Source organism: Lissotriton vulgaris, chromosome 1_1 (assembly GCF_964263255.1).
Source record: "Lissotriton vulgaris chromosome 1_1, aLisVul1.2, whole genome shotgun sequence".
In the NCBI taxonomy this organism is placed as follows: Eukaryota; Metazoa; Chordata; class Amphibia; order Caudata; family Salamandridae; genus Lissotriton; species Lissotriton vulgaris.
Window position 1 is genome coordinate 249,452,874 of NC_141685.1, and position 11,764 is coordinate 249,464,637.

Here is an 11,764-nt window from a genome sequence, read left to right on the forward strand (position 1 = left end):
AGTGTGGTCACTACCGATGCCAGCCTGCTGGGGTGGGGTGCTACTCTGGGGGATTCGACGACTCAAGGGATTTGGCCTCAGTCGGTTTTGTCATGTTCCTCCAACTACAAGGAGCTGAAGGCTGTCCTTCTGGGTCTGTTGGATTTCTCGGATCTTGTTCGGGGTCACCACGTGCAGATCCGAACGGACAATCAGGTTGTCATGTCTTATGTGAACCATCAAGGGGGGTGCAAGGTTCGCTCCCTCAGTTTCCTCAGCCGTCAAATTTGTTGTTGGGCGGAGTTGCATCTGGAGTCCCTATCTGCCATTTACCTGCCTGGCGCGGAGAACACTGTGGCAGATTGTCTGAGCCGGGTTTTTCCTTCCATGGGGTCCTTGTCCCTCACACGATGGATGTTCAGGAGGTTGTAGGTGATGTCTGGCTGTCCGATTGTGGACCTGTTTGCCTCCCAGGACAATGCCCAGATCCAATGCTTTTGCACGATTATGCCTTGCCAGGAGGCCTGGAGAGTGGACGCGCTTTCGTTCCTTTGGCCGAAGGGTCTGTTGTGTGCATTTCCCCCTGTTCCCCTGATTCCAGCTGTGTTGCAGAAGATCAAGAGGGAGGGGTCCTTTGTGCTTCTGGTTGCTCCTTGTTGGAAGCGTCGCCCTTGGTATCCCCTACTGTTGGAATTGGCTGTGTCTCCGGGATGGGCATTGCCGTTCGTTCCTTATCCTCTGCTGGGTCCTCTTCTTCCCCTGCCTGTGTTCCGGTCCCTGGGTCTGCGGGCCTGGCTCTTGAGAGGGATTCTCTGAATCGTGAAGGTTGTTCGGTGACTGTGGCTGGGGTCATTCAACAGTCCCGGCAGCCTTCTACGCTTAAGTCCTAAGCCAAGCACTGGGATAATTTTGATTCTTGGTGTGTTGGACGTGGGCTGTCTTTGGATTCTTTAGATCTGGCTCGCATTCTGGATTTTCTGAATGATGGGTTTGTGTTGGGCTTGGCCATTTCGACTCTTCTGACTCAATGGGCCGCCATTCGGGCTTTTAATGTCCTCCCTTTGGTGTCTCTTTCTCCATTGGTTGCTAGACTTTTTAAGTCTCTTTCTTTCCAACGCCCCCGTACTATCATGTGTCCTCCTCCTTGGGACCTTCCTTTCGTTTTACGTTCCTTGCAGTTGGCTCCTTTCAAACCATTGGAGTCGGTGGACTTGAAATTTTTGACTCTCAAGGTGGTGTTTCTTGTGGCGATTGCTTCTGCCAGGCGTATGTGTGAGTTGGGTGCTTTCCTTTGTTCTGCCCCATTTTTGTTGGTTTTGTCGGACTGTGTGGTCTTGCGCCCTCATCCTACCTTTGTTCCTAAGGTGGATTCTTATTTTCACCAGTCTGTTGAGGTGGTTCTTCCGGTTCTTGGTCCTGATCCTTCCTCGGCTGAGGAATCCCTTTTGCACCTCTTGGATGTTCGTCGTGCCTTATTGATTTATTTGTCACGCATGTCTTCCTTTTGTAAGGTGGACAACTTGTTTGTCAATTTTGGTTTGTCGTGTCAGGGCCTGAAACCCTCCCTCTCCACGATCAGTCGTTGGATTAAGGAGGCCATTATGTTGGCATATGCTTCGGTTTCTGAGGTCCCCTCAATTCCTGTTCAGGGTTGTTCCACCAGATCTGTTGCTGTAGCCTGGGCTTCTTTCAAAGGGGTGTCCATGGAGGATGTTTGCAGGGCTGCTACGTGGTCTTCCCCACATACCTTCATGTCCCATTACCGCCTCCAGGTTGGGGGTGGGGGTTCTGTTTCTTATGCCTCTTCTGTTTTGTCTGATGGGGTTCCTTGAGAGGTTATCCTTTTTGTTGCTATACCTCTGTATATTAAAATATGTTTTTCACCACACTGATGGTGTGGTCTGTTTTCCTTACATGAAGCTGATTGCTTTGGTATCGGCTCATATGTGAATACTGTGGCGAGGAAGACAGGACTAGGAGGGAATGCTCCGGTTACTTACCGGTAATCTTCATTACTCCGAGTCCATGTCTTCCTCGCCACAGTATAGTTTCCCTTCCTTCCCGGCCCTGGTGGTGGCTTCATGTCTACGGCTTGGTTCTTCAGGTCGTGTTGGTGTTTATATGTCCCTTTATGGGATTGGCTGGAGCCACTGGGGGCCATCTTGGAGGAGGGAGAGGGAGACTAGAGCGCTGTTTTTATGCTTTGAGTTCTGTGTGGAGCCGGAGGCTCATATGTGAATACTGTGGCGAGGAAGACATGGACTCGGAGTAATGAAGATTACCGGTAAGTAACCGGGGCATTCACCTGCATGGCACAGGGCCCCTCATGTGCGGCAAGGTTCCCCTCCCAGATGCGGACAAACATCTCTTCCTCCTGATTGGCGCAGGACCCCTCCTGGGCAGCAAGGCCCCCTACCAGATGCTGACAAGCAACTCTTTCACCTTTCTGGCGCTAAACACCTCCTGTGCGGCAAGGCACCCTCCCAGGTGCCAGGGTTTGACTGGGAACAGCAACCAGCCCTGGCAGATTGCTTCTCAACCAGCCCTGGGAACAGGGGGTGGGGTGCTAGCAAGAAGCACTGCTCCCGCTTCTGTTACAGGGGGCCGATATTGCAGCACTGCTGCAAAACCGGCCCCCCGTGACAAAACTGGCCTCTGGGGCACAAAACTGGCCCGCACCCCTCTGGCCCTCCGGGGAAATGTCTAATACCCACTATGGCCAGTCCAGCATTGCCAGACACCGACACGCATTTCTTTCACCTGCTTGGCTGAGGACCCCTGCTGTGCGGCAAGGCCCCATCCTATAAACTGACAAGCATCTCTTTCACCTGCATGTCGCAGGAACCATCCTGTGCACAACATTCCTTCCCAGGCGCTGACAAGAATCTTTTTCACCTGCATGTCGCAGGACCCCTCCTGAGCAGCAAGGTCCCAACCCAGACGCTGACCAGCACCTCTATCACCTCCATGGTGCAGGACCCCTACTGTGCAGCAAGGCCTCCTCACAGAAGCTGACAAGCATCTCTTTCATCTGCATTGCGCAGGACCCCTCCTATGCAGCAAGGCCCTTTCCCAGACTCTGACAATGTTAGCCCCTGGGGGAAGTGAAGTTGGCAGACCAGTCTTCCCCCAGGGTCTCTGTGCGGGGCTGAAAGGACAAGGTGGGGATACGCCAAGTTAGTGGAAGGGGAGGGTGGAGTAGGTTTCAGGAGAGGAGTTACCAGCCTCTTGCTGACACTAAACACCACCGGGTAGAGCTTCAAAAAGTTAGCTCCTTGGACTGTGACGTGGTCTGGGACACTCTTTTGAGTAGCTGCGCGCTTCATAAATACGTTATAACATGACATAACATAACACTAATCACGTTAGGTGAGGCCGATAGTGCCGATTTACTGAAGCCGGGCGTCCTCAGCCAGGCCTGGGTCGGGATGCGTCACCCAACGTGCTCTGCGTCGAGCGGGGTCACTGCTGGGGTGGCGAGCCGCCACCTACACGGAAATCAGTGGGAGGCTGTGGGTGGGGCACCAAACTTGAGCCTGGGGAAGCGAGGCACAGAGGCAGGAGGAAAAGTCTCCTGGAGCAATCCCCTTGAAATTAATTAGAGGAGGGCGGGCCTGAGACAGCGGAACCTGCGCTGCAGCGGACAGGCGCTGTGAAATGCACTGGGGAAGAACAAGAAATTGCCCTACATGAGTTTGGCGATGCCGTTGGGGTCTCATTTGTCCGAAAAAACAATTTGGAATTTGGAAGCATCACACGAAAGGTGCACTGGGTTTTTGTCAGGTGGTTGGCGGGGTGGTGACTCACGTACGGGCATCTCCGGCCCTGGGGGAGGGGTGCACAAGTGACGGACGGCGGTGTGCTGGGTGCAATGAGCAGCAGAAGAAACTTCAAGAGAGGATAACAGGAGGGCAAATGACGGAGAGATTGGAGATATGGAATGAGATCAGCGAGGGAACTGTGGAGGAGTGAGGCAAATGAGATGGTGAGTTGAAATGGCGGGGGAGAATGAAACAGTACCGGCCATCAGGAGTTAGATTTAGAATTGTTGTTAAGTTTAATACAGTTCATTAGTATGTTTGCAGCCTTATCCTAATAAATGGCCTTTTACGCTTCTGTACAGCTTGGAGTGTGGTTATTGCACGAGCGTCTCTTTCACAGCTCATCGGGGGCTGAAAGAGGGCGAGTTGCTTCTTCTTTGAAAGTTCCCTTCCCTTACACATGCCTAGGAGGCGAGGCGAGGAGAGGGACAACCCTCCCCTGGGCCTCGCAGAGCTGGAGCACAAGTGCGAGGCACAGACGGGACTGGGGGGACACTGGCGCGAGGCCCATGTTGGTGGGCTGAGTGCGGGGCCCTGGACAGCTGCGCACGCCTAGCGCCAGCCCTGCGCAGTGAGTGTGCGCAGGGCCTGTAATGTCTCTCAGTGTATGCACGGCTGTTTGTACCACTGCCTGTATGCATGTAATGTTTGTGAGTGTGCACCCAGCTGCTTGCATTACTGCCTGTAGGGCCTGTAGTGTCTGTCAATGTGTGCATGGTTATTTTTATCACTGCCTGTAGAGCCAGTAATGTCTGAGTGTGTTCTTAGCTGTTTGTGCCACTGCCTGTAGAGTTATTGGATAGTAAATTAACCTATTCACTACCCATTCCCTATGTCAGATCGCCCCAAAGCACTATGCGTTGTAATGGCATGCGTTGTAAAAATGCGTGGTAATGGTATTGCGTGCTAAAAGATGCGTTGTAACAGTTGTATACCGTAATATCTGAGTGTGTTCCTAGATGTTTGTGCCACTGCCTGTGGTCGAGCCTATGAAGCCTACAGGAGGGGGTGTTTCAACCCTTTGTCCTGTGCCAATGGGTATGTTTGCCACAGACGGGTCGTGTTAGTTCTGTTAATGTGTCACGTTGCAGAAAGGTTGCACATTTGAGCCATGACACCTTTTTAAAGCCATCTGGGTCAGAAGTCACTTGGCTGTGCTTTCTCTGACCGGATTCCCACACACTGGGGCAGATCTATAAGAAAGTGCCGCAGCGCGGCACCACAAGCCCTTTGGCTGCGCCACGCTGCGGCACTTTCAGAGCACGGGAATGCAGCATATCTACAATGATATGTCGCATTCCTGTGCTCTCCCCTGCGCCATGGGGAGATTGTTTTTGTGAAGGAAGGGACCCCTTCCAGCACAAAAGCAATCACTGCAGGCCTTTTCCACTTTCAATGCGTGCTGTAGAATGCAGCACGCATTGAAAGAGGAAAAAACGAGGAGAAATGAAAAAAATTCTCCTCATTTCGCTTGGCTATGCCACCCCTATGGTTTCGCAGCAAACTGACGCATTTCCAGGTTTACGATTTCTCGTAAATCTGAAAATGCATCAGTGGACATGGGTGCTGCGTGGGAACACCCACAGCTAAACCCATGTCCCGCGCCTAACACGCAAAGTGTTGCGTGAACAGGTGTGATATTTACAAGCACAGGTTCAGTCACGCAGGGTGACTTTACATGTGCATGTAAATATCCCTTAGCAGGCTGCGCCACCTGTGCGTCACGCAACGTGATGCACCGGCGGCGCATGGGGATTGTAAATCTGCACCACTGTACTTTGATTGACTTCAATGATGTCATCATTGCGACACTTTTAAGTGTTTCAGCTTCTGGCAATATCGTCAATATGCACATCACTGGTTGTGAGACTTGAAACCCTCCTGCCTCTGTGCGCTCTCAGAATGGGAGCCGGTTTATGAAAACAGACTGGGGGCGCCTGGAACTCTTAAAGTGAGAGTCCAGGCGCTGGCTTCAGGGGGGCTGGAGTGTGCAATGTTTGTTTAGGGATGTCGAAATCCCACATGGACGAAGGCTAGTAAGTGCACCTGACATAACATGCACACATGACTGATATTTACATAATCAAGGACATCGGTAGCGTTTACCTCTTCTATGAAGCCCGGATAGCTCAGTCGGTAGAGCATCAGACTTTTAATCTGAGGGTCTAGGGTTCAAGTCCCTATTCGGGCGGAAGAGATTTTTTCTGGTATTCAGCAGATTTGAAAGGAAGGTTTTTAACAGGAAATTATTTTGCTTTTACTCTTTCATTTTGATCGCTCTAACTTTTCCTCTGTTGTCATCCGGGTTTTTTAAAACCAGGAGCAACTCGACCTGTTATAGAAGTTTCCACTTACATTTGAATCAATCACTGTTTTCTTCCCACGCGGCCAGCTGTGACGTGTAAAATTCTGCATTTAATGCATTTATGGTCTCAGTGATTGGAAACGAACTCCAAAGCCCTCTGATTAAAGCAAACTTCTAATTTATACCAAACCACCCGTCCTGCCAGTGCTGCCAGGGGGCGTGTCGAGCTTTGGCACCAGTTTATATTTTATTATCCTTAGTTACAAGGATTGTCTGCCCGCTTTTCGTTGACACTCCTGATGATATACTGTTTGTAACAAAGTATCAAGTGGGTTTCCACAAGGGAGGGGAGTAGTGGTTTCCATCTGACCCAACTTTTTGTTTTCATAATTTTTATTTTTTTGCCACAACTTGTTTGTGGGAGACAGATGCTGCTAAATGAATTGAGGGAAAAACAGTGGAATGTGTAATTTGCTGAAAGCGAACTTGGAACTAAAAGTTAAAAAGTGATGTGACGTCACTGATATTATATTTACCACCAAGGCCAAATGTGTGTTTTTTTAAAACATGCAACGGACCATCTCACTCTCTCTTAACTCACTCCCAGTGCCCGAGTCTCACCTTCTCTTAACTCACTCCCAGTGCCAGAGTCTCACGCTCTCTCTTAACTCACTCCCAGTGCCAGAGTCTCTCACTCTCTTAACTCACCCCCAGTGCCCGAGTCTCTCACACTCTCTTAACTCACTCCCAGTGCCAGAGTCTCTCACTCTTTCTTAACTCACTCCCAGTGCCCGAGTCTCACGCTCTCTCTTAACTCACTCCCAGCACCTGAGTCTCTCACACTCTCTTAACTCACTCCTGGTGCCTGTGTCTCTCACTCTCACTTAACTCACTCCCAGTGCCAGAGTCTCTCACTCTCACTTAACTCACTCCCAGTGCCAGAGTCTCTCACTCTCACTTAACTCACTCCCAGTGCCAGAGTCTCTCACTCTCACTTAACTCACTCCCAGTGCCAGAGTCTCTCACTCTCTCTTAACTCACTCCTGGTGCCTGAGTCTCTCACTCTCACTTAACTCACTCCCAGTGCCAGAGTCTCTCACTCTCACTTAACTCACTCCTGGTACCTGAGTCTCTCACTCTCTCTTAACTCACTCCCAGTGCCAGAGTCTCTCACTCTCTTAACTCACCCCCAGTGCCCGAGTCTCTCACACTCTCTTAACTCACTCCCAGGGCCTGAGTCTCTCACTCTCTTAACTCACTCCCAGTGCCAGAGTCTCTCACTCTCACTTAACTCACTCCCAGTGCCAGAGTCTCTCACTCTCACTTAACTCACTCCCAGTGCCAGAGTCTCTCACTCTCACTTAACTCACTCCCAGTGCCAGAGTCTCTCACTCTCTCTTAACTCACTCCTGGTGCCTGAGTCTCTCACTCTCACTTAACTCACTCCCAGTGCCAGAGTCTCTCACTCTCACTTAACTCACTCCTGGTACCTGAGTCTCTCACTCTCACTTAACTCACTCCCAGTGCCTGGGTCTCTCACTCTCTCTTAACTCACTCCTGGTGCCTGGGTCTCTCATTCTCTCTTAACTCACTCCTGGTGCCTGGGTCTCTCACTCTCTCTTAACTCACTCCCAGTGCCAGAGTCTCTCACTCTCTCTTAACTCACTCCCGGTGTCTGAGTCTCTCACTCTCTCTTAACTCACTCCTGGTGCCTGAGTCTCTCACTCTCTCTTAACTCACTCCTGGTGCCAGAGTCTCTCACTCTCACTTAACTCACTCCCAGTGCCAGAGTCTCTCACTCTCACTTAACTCACTCCTGGTACCTGAGTCTCTCACTCTCACTTAACTCACTCCCAGTGCCTGGGTCTCTCACTCTCTCTTAACTCACTCCTGGTGCCTGGGTCTCTCACTCTCTCTTAACTCACTCCTGGTGCCTGGGTCTCTCACTCTCTCTTAACTCACTCCCAGTGCCAGAGTCTCTCACTCTCTCTTAACTCACTCCCGGTGTCTGAGTCTCTCACTCTCACTTAACTCACTCCCAGTGCCAGAGTCTCTCACTCTCTCTTAACTCACTCCCGGTGTCTGAGTCTCTCACTCTCTCTTAACTCACTCCTGGTGCCTGAGTCTCTCACTCTCACTTAACTCACTCCCAGTGCCAGAGTCTCTCACTCTCACTTAACTCACTCCTGGTACCTGAGTCTCTCACTCTCTCTTAACTCACTCCCAGTGCCAGAGTCTCCCACTCTCTCTTAACTCACTCCCAGTGACTAAGTCTCTCACTCTCTCTTAACTCACTCCTGGTGCCTGAGTCTCTCACTCTCTCTTAACTCACTCCCATTGCCCGAGTCTCTCACTCTCTCTTAACTCACTCCCAGTGCCCGAGTCTCTCACTCTCTCTTAACTCACTCCCAGTGCCTGAGTCTCACTCTCACTTAACTCACTCCCAGTGACTAAGTCTCTCACTCTCTCTTAACTCACTCCTGGTGCCTGAGTCTCTCACTCTCTCTTAACTCACTCCCAGTGCCCGAGTCTCTCACTCTCTCTTAACTCACTCCCAGTGCCAGAGTCTCCCACTCTCTCTTAACTCACTCCAAGTGACTAAGTCTCCAGGGTCCCTCACTTGTGCTTTATGATTCTGTGTTCAGAGTCTGTGCACTTCGTGCCTGTCTTTGTGTAAACATTGGTGTCCGCCTGTGTCAGTGCCTGCAGCGTGTGCAGTGCCTGTGAGTGATGGATGGCAGCGGCTGTCCTGCTGTCTGTCTGTAAAGGGACAGAAAGAGTCCGAGTCTGTCTTTGAAGCAGCTGAATGTACAAGGACATTGGAAAGGAAAGAGCGTCGATCACTGGTGTCTCACGTTTCCAGCCCGAGATTGAATCAGAAAAGTACAAGAATAAAATAATGAACTGTTGTGAGTTGCTTTTTAAAGGGAAATAAAAGTGTTTCCGCCCGGTCTCGAACCGGGGACCTTTCGCGTGTTAGGCGAACGTGATAACCACTACACTACGGAAACCCATAGGAGGCGCTGTGGGGCTCCTTTACATCCAATGAGCAGAGAGCGCCGGAGGCAGCTGGAGAGACGCGGTGATATGGAAGCTTTTCTATCCTTCTCTCACTGAATGCATGAACTCAAGGCTGCACAAGCATCGCCTCTCACTGAATTCACAGTACTCAATGCTGCACAAGCATCGCCTCTCACTGAATGCACAGTACTCAATGCTGCACAAGCATCGCCTCTCACTGAATACACAGTACTCAATGCTGCACAAGCATCGCCTCTCACTGAATGCACAGTACTCAATGCTGCACAAGCATCGCCTCTCACTGAATTCACAGTACTCAATGCTGCACAAGCATCGCCTCTCACTGAATGCACAGTACTCAATGCTGCACAAGCATCGCCTCTCACTGAATGCACAGTACTCAATGCTGCACAAGCATCGCCTCTCACTGAATACACAGTACTCAATGCTGCACAAGCATCGCCTCTCACTGAATGCACAGTACTCAATGCTGCACAAGCATCGCCTCTCACTGAATACACAGTACTCAATGCTGCACAAGCATCGCCTCTCACTGAATGCACAGTACTCAATGCTGCACAAGCATCGCCTCTCACTGAATACACAGTACTCAATGCTGCACAATCATCGTATCTCTCACTGAATGCATAGTACTCAATGCTGCACAAGCATCGCCTCTCACTGAATGCACAGTACTCAATGCTGCACAAGCATCGCCTCTCACTGAACGCACAGTACTCAATGCTGCACAAGCATCGCCTCTCACTGAATACACAGTACTCAATGCTGCACAATCATCGTATCTCTCACTGAATGCATAGTACTCAATGCTGCACAAGCATCGCCTCTCTCTGAATGCACAGTACTCAATGCTGCACAATCATCGTATCTCTCACTGAATGCATAGTACTCAATGCTGCACAAGCATCGCCTCTCACTGAATGCACAGTACTCAATGCTGCACAAGCATCGCCTCTCACTGAACGCACAGTACTCAATGCTGCACAAGCATCGCCTCTCACTGAATACACAGTACTCAATGCTGCACAATCATCGTATCTCTCACTGAATGCATAGTACTCAATGCTGCACAAGCATCGCCTCTCTCTGAATGCACAGTACTCAATGCTGCACAAGCATCGCCTCTCACTGAACGCACAGTACTCAATGCTGCACTAGCATCGCCTCTCACTGAATGCACATCACTGTGGATTGCACGAGTTAGAGATCTCTCACTCAATGCACATTTCACTGATCACTGCACAGGTCAGCAGACTCTCACTGACTGCATGCCACTGAAAACATCAGAGCTCGTGAGCTCTCACTGGATGCTCATTCCTGAACCCTGCACAGCTGAAATATCCGTCAGTGAATATGTGCGAGTGAAAGCTGCAGAGCGATGACCTCTCTCACTGAATCCAGATCACTGACCCTGCACAGCTGAGTGACCACACTCACATCTAATAGGAATCTCACTGAACACCAGTGACCGATGCACAGATAAGAGCTCCCTGTGCACACGTGTAGTTCTCACTGAGCGGAGGTCACTGAACGCTGCGCAGCCGAGGTCTCTCAGTGAAGGGAGATTCTTGGCGTTTCTCACGTCACCCCGACCTCGGTCTCTTCTAAGTGGGTCTTTGTTTTGTTTTGTCCATTTCCTTACGCTGTAGTCTGCAAAACAGTTTTTTTAAGTTCTATATCATACTTTCCTGTTTTGGGGCTTTTCTATACAGGCAGCGGTAGGATGAATGTGAATATAAATAGCGCCTCAATGCAACATTCACACATTGAAACCCAGCGCTTTACGGTTGTAGTCATTAGAGGCTGAAAGAGGAAGTTGCACAAGTGCTCCCTGGTGGTCTAGTGGTTAGGATTCGGTGCTCTCACTGCCGCGGCCCGGGTTCGATTCCCGGTCAGGAAAATGTGATTTTTTTACTCCTTATTACACAACTGTTTGATTGATTGTGCTTTTGATGGATTTAAAAAAAATAGAATTTCATGTTTAATGACACTGATTCCTAAATGATGGGCCGAATATTCGAGCCATGGATAACAAATGGTTACAATTTTAAACATCTTAGTGACATAGTGTTTTTTATTAATCTTTTGATTTCAGTTGACGCCCCCTCCACGCACTGAATGGGTCATTGGAAGCCCTGGACACTGACTTAAAGAAGTTCTAAGAGGTTAAACTAAAACAATACTCAAACTACAGAATGCATCAACTATATATAGAGAAATTAAGAAATACTTTTGTTAAACCACAAACATAAATCGAAATTCTATTGAGAACATTGCAGTTTAATTTTTCAGCGATAAACCCATAAACTGGGCTCTTCCACACCTCTTTTTAGGTCTCGCTGTTGTTAGCAGCGCAAAGCGCTGCTCCAGCGAAAGACCTATTGTAGTGGGTTTGCCGGGAATGGGGCACAGGGGGTGGTTACGCGCTTCACCTCGGCGATTTCATCTCGAGGACGCGCACGCCCAGCCCCCGGCGCCGTGCACATCTGCTGTTCAACATTCAGCAGCCTCTCGCCTCTCTCATTCGCCCACACACAGCCACACTCACGCATGCGCACACACATAAACACGCACACACTGCATACACACACTGCATACACACACACGCTCACACACA

The 11,764-nt window shown here is 50.1% G+C and overlaps 2 non-coding genes across 2 annotated transcripts; one reads left to right on the plus strand and one right to left on the minus strand.

The window, feature by feature from the left end:
• Positions 1–9,043: 9,043 nt before the first annotated feature.
• TRNAV-AAC (transfer RNA valine (anticodon AAC)) lies at positions 9,044–9,116 on the minus strand. Its single transcript has one exon. It is a non-coding gene; the product is annotated as a tRNA-Val (tRNA).
• Positions 9,117–10,975: 1,859 nt separating this feature from the next.
• Positions 10,976–11,047, plus strand: TRNAE-CUC (transfer RNA glutamic acid (anticodon CUC)). Its single transcript has one exon. It is a non-coding gene; the product is annotated as a tRNA-Glu (tRNA).
• Positions 11,048–11,764: the final 717 nt, after the last annotated feature.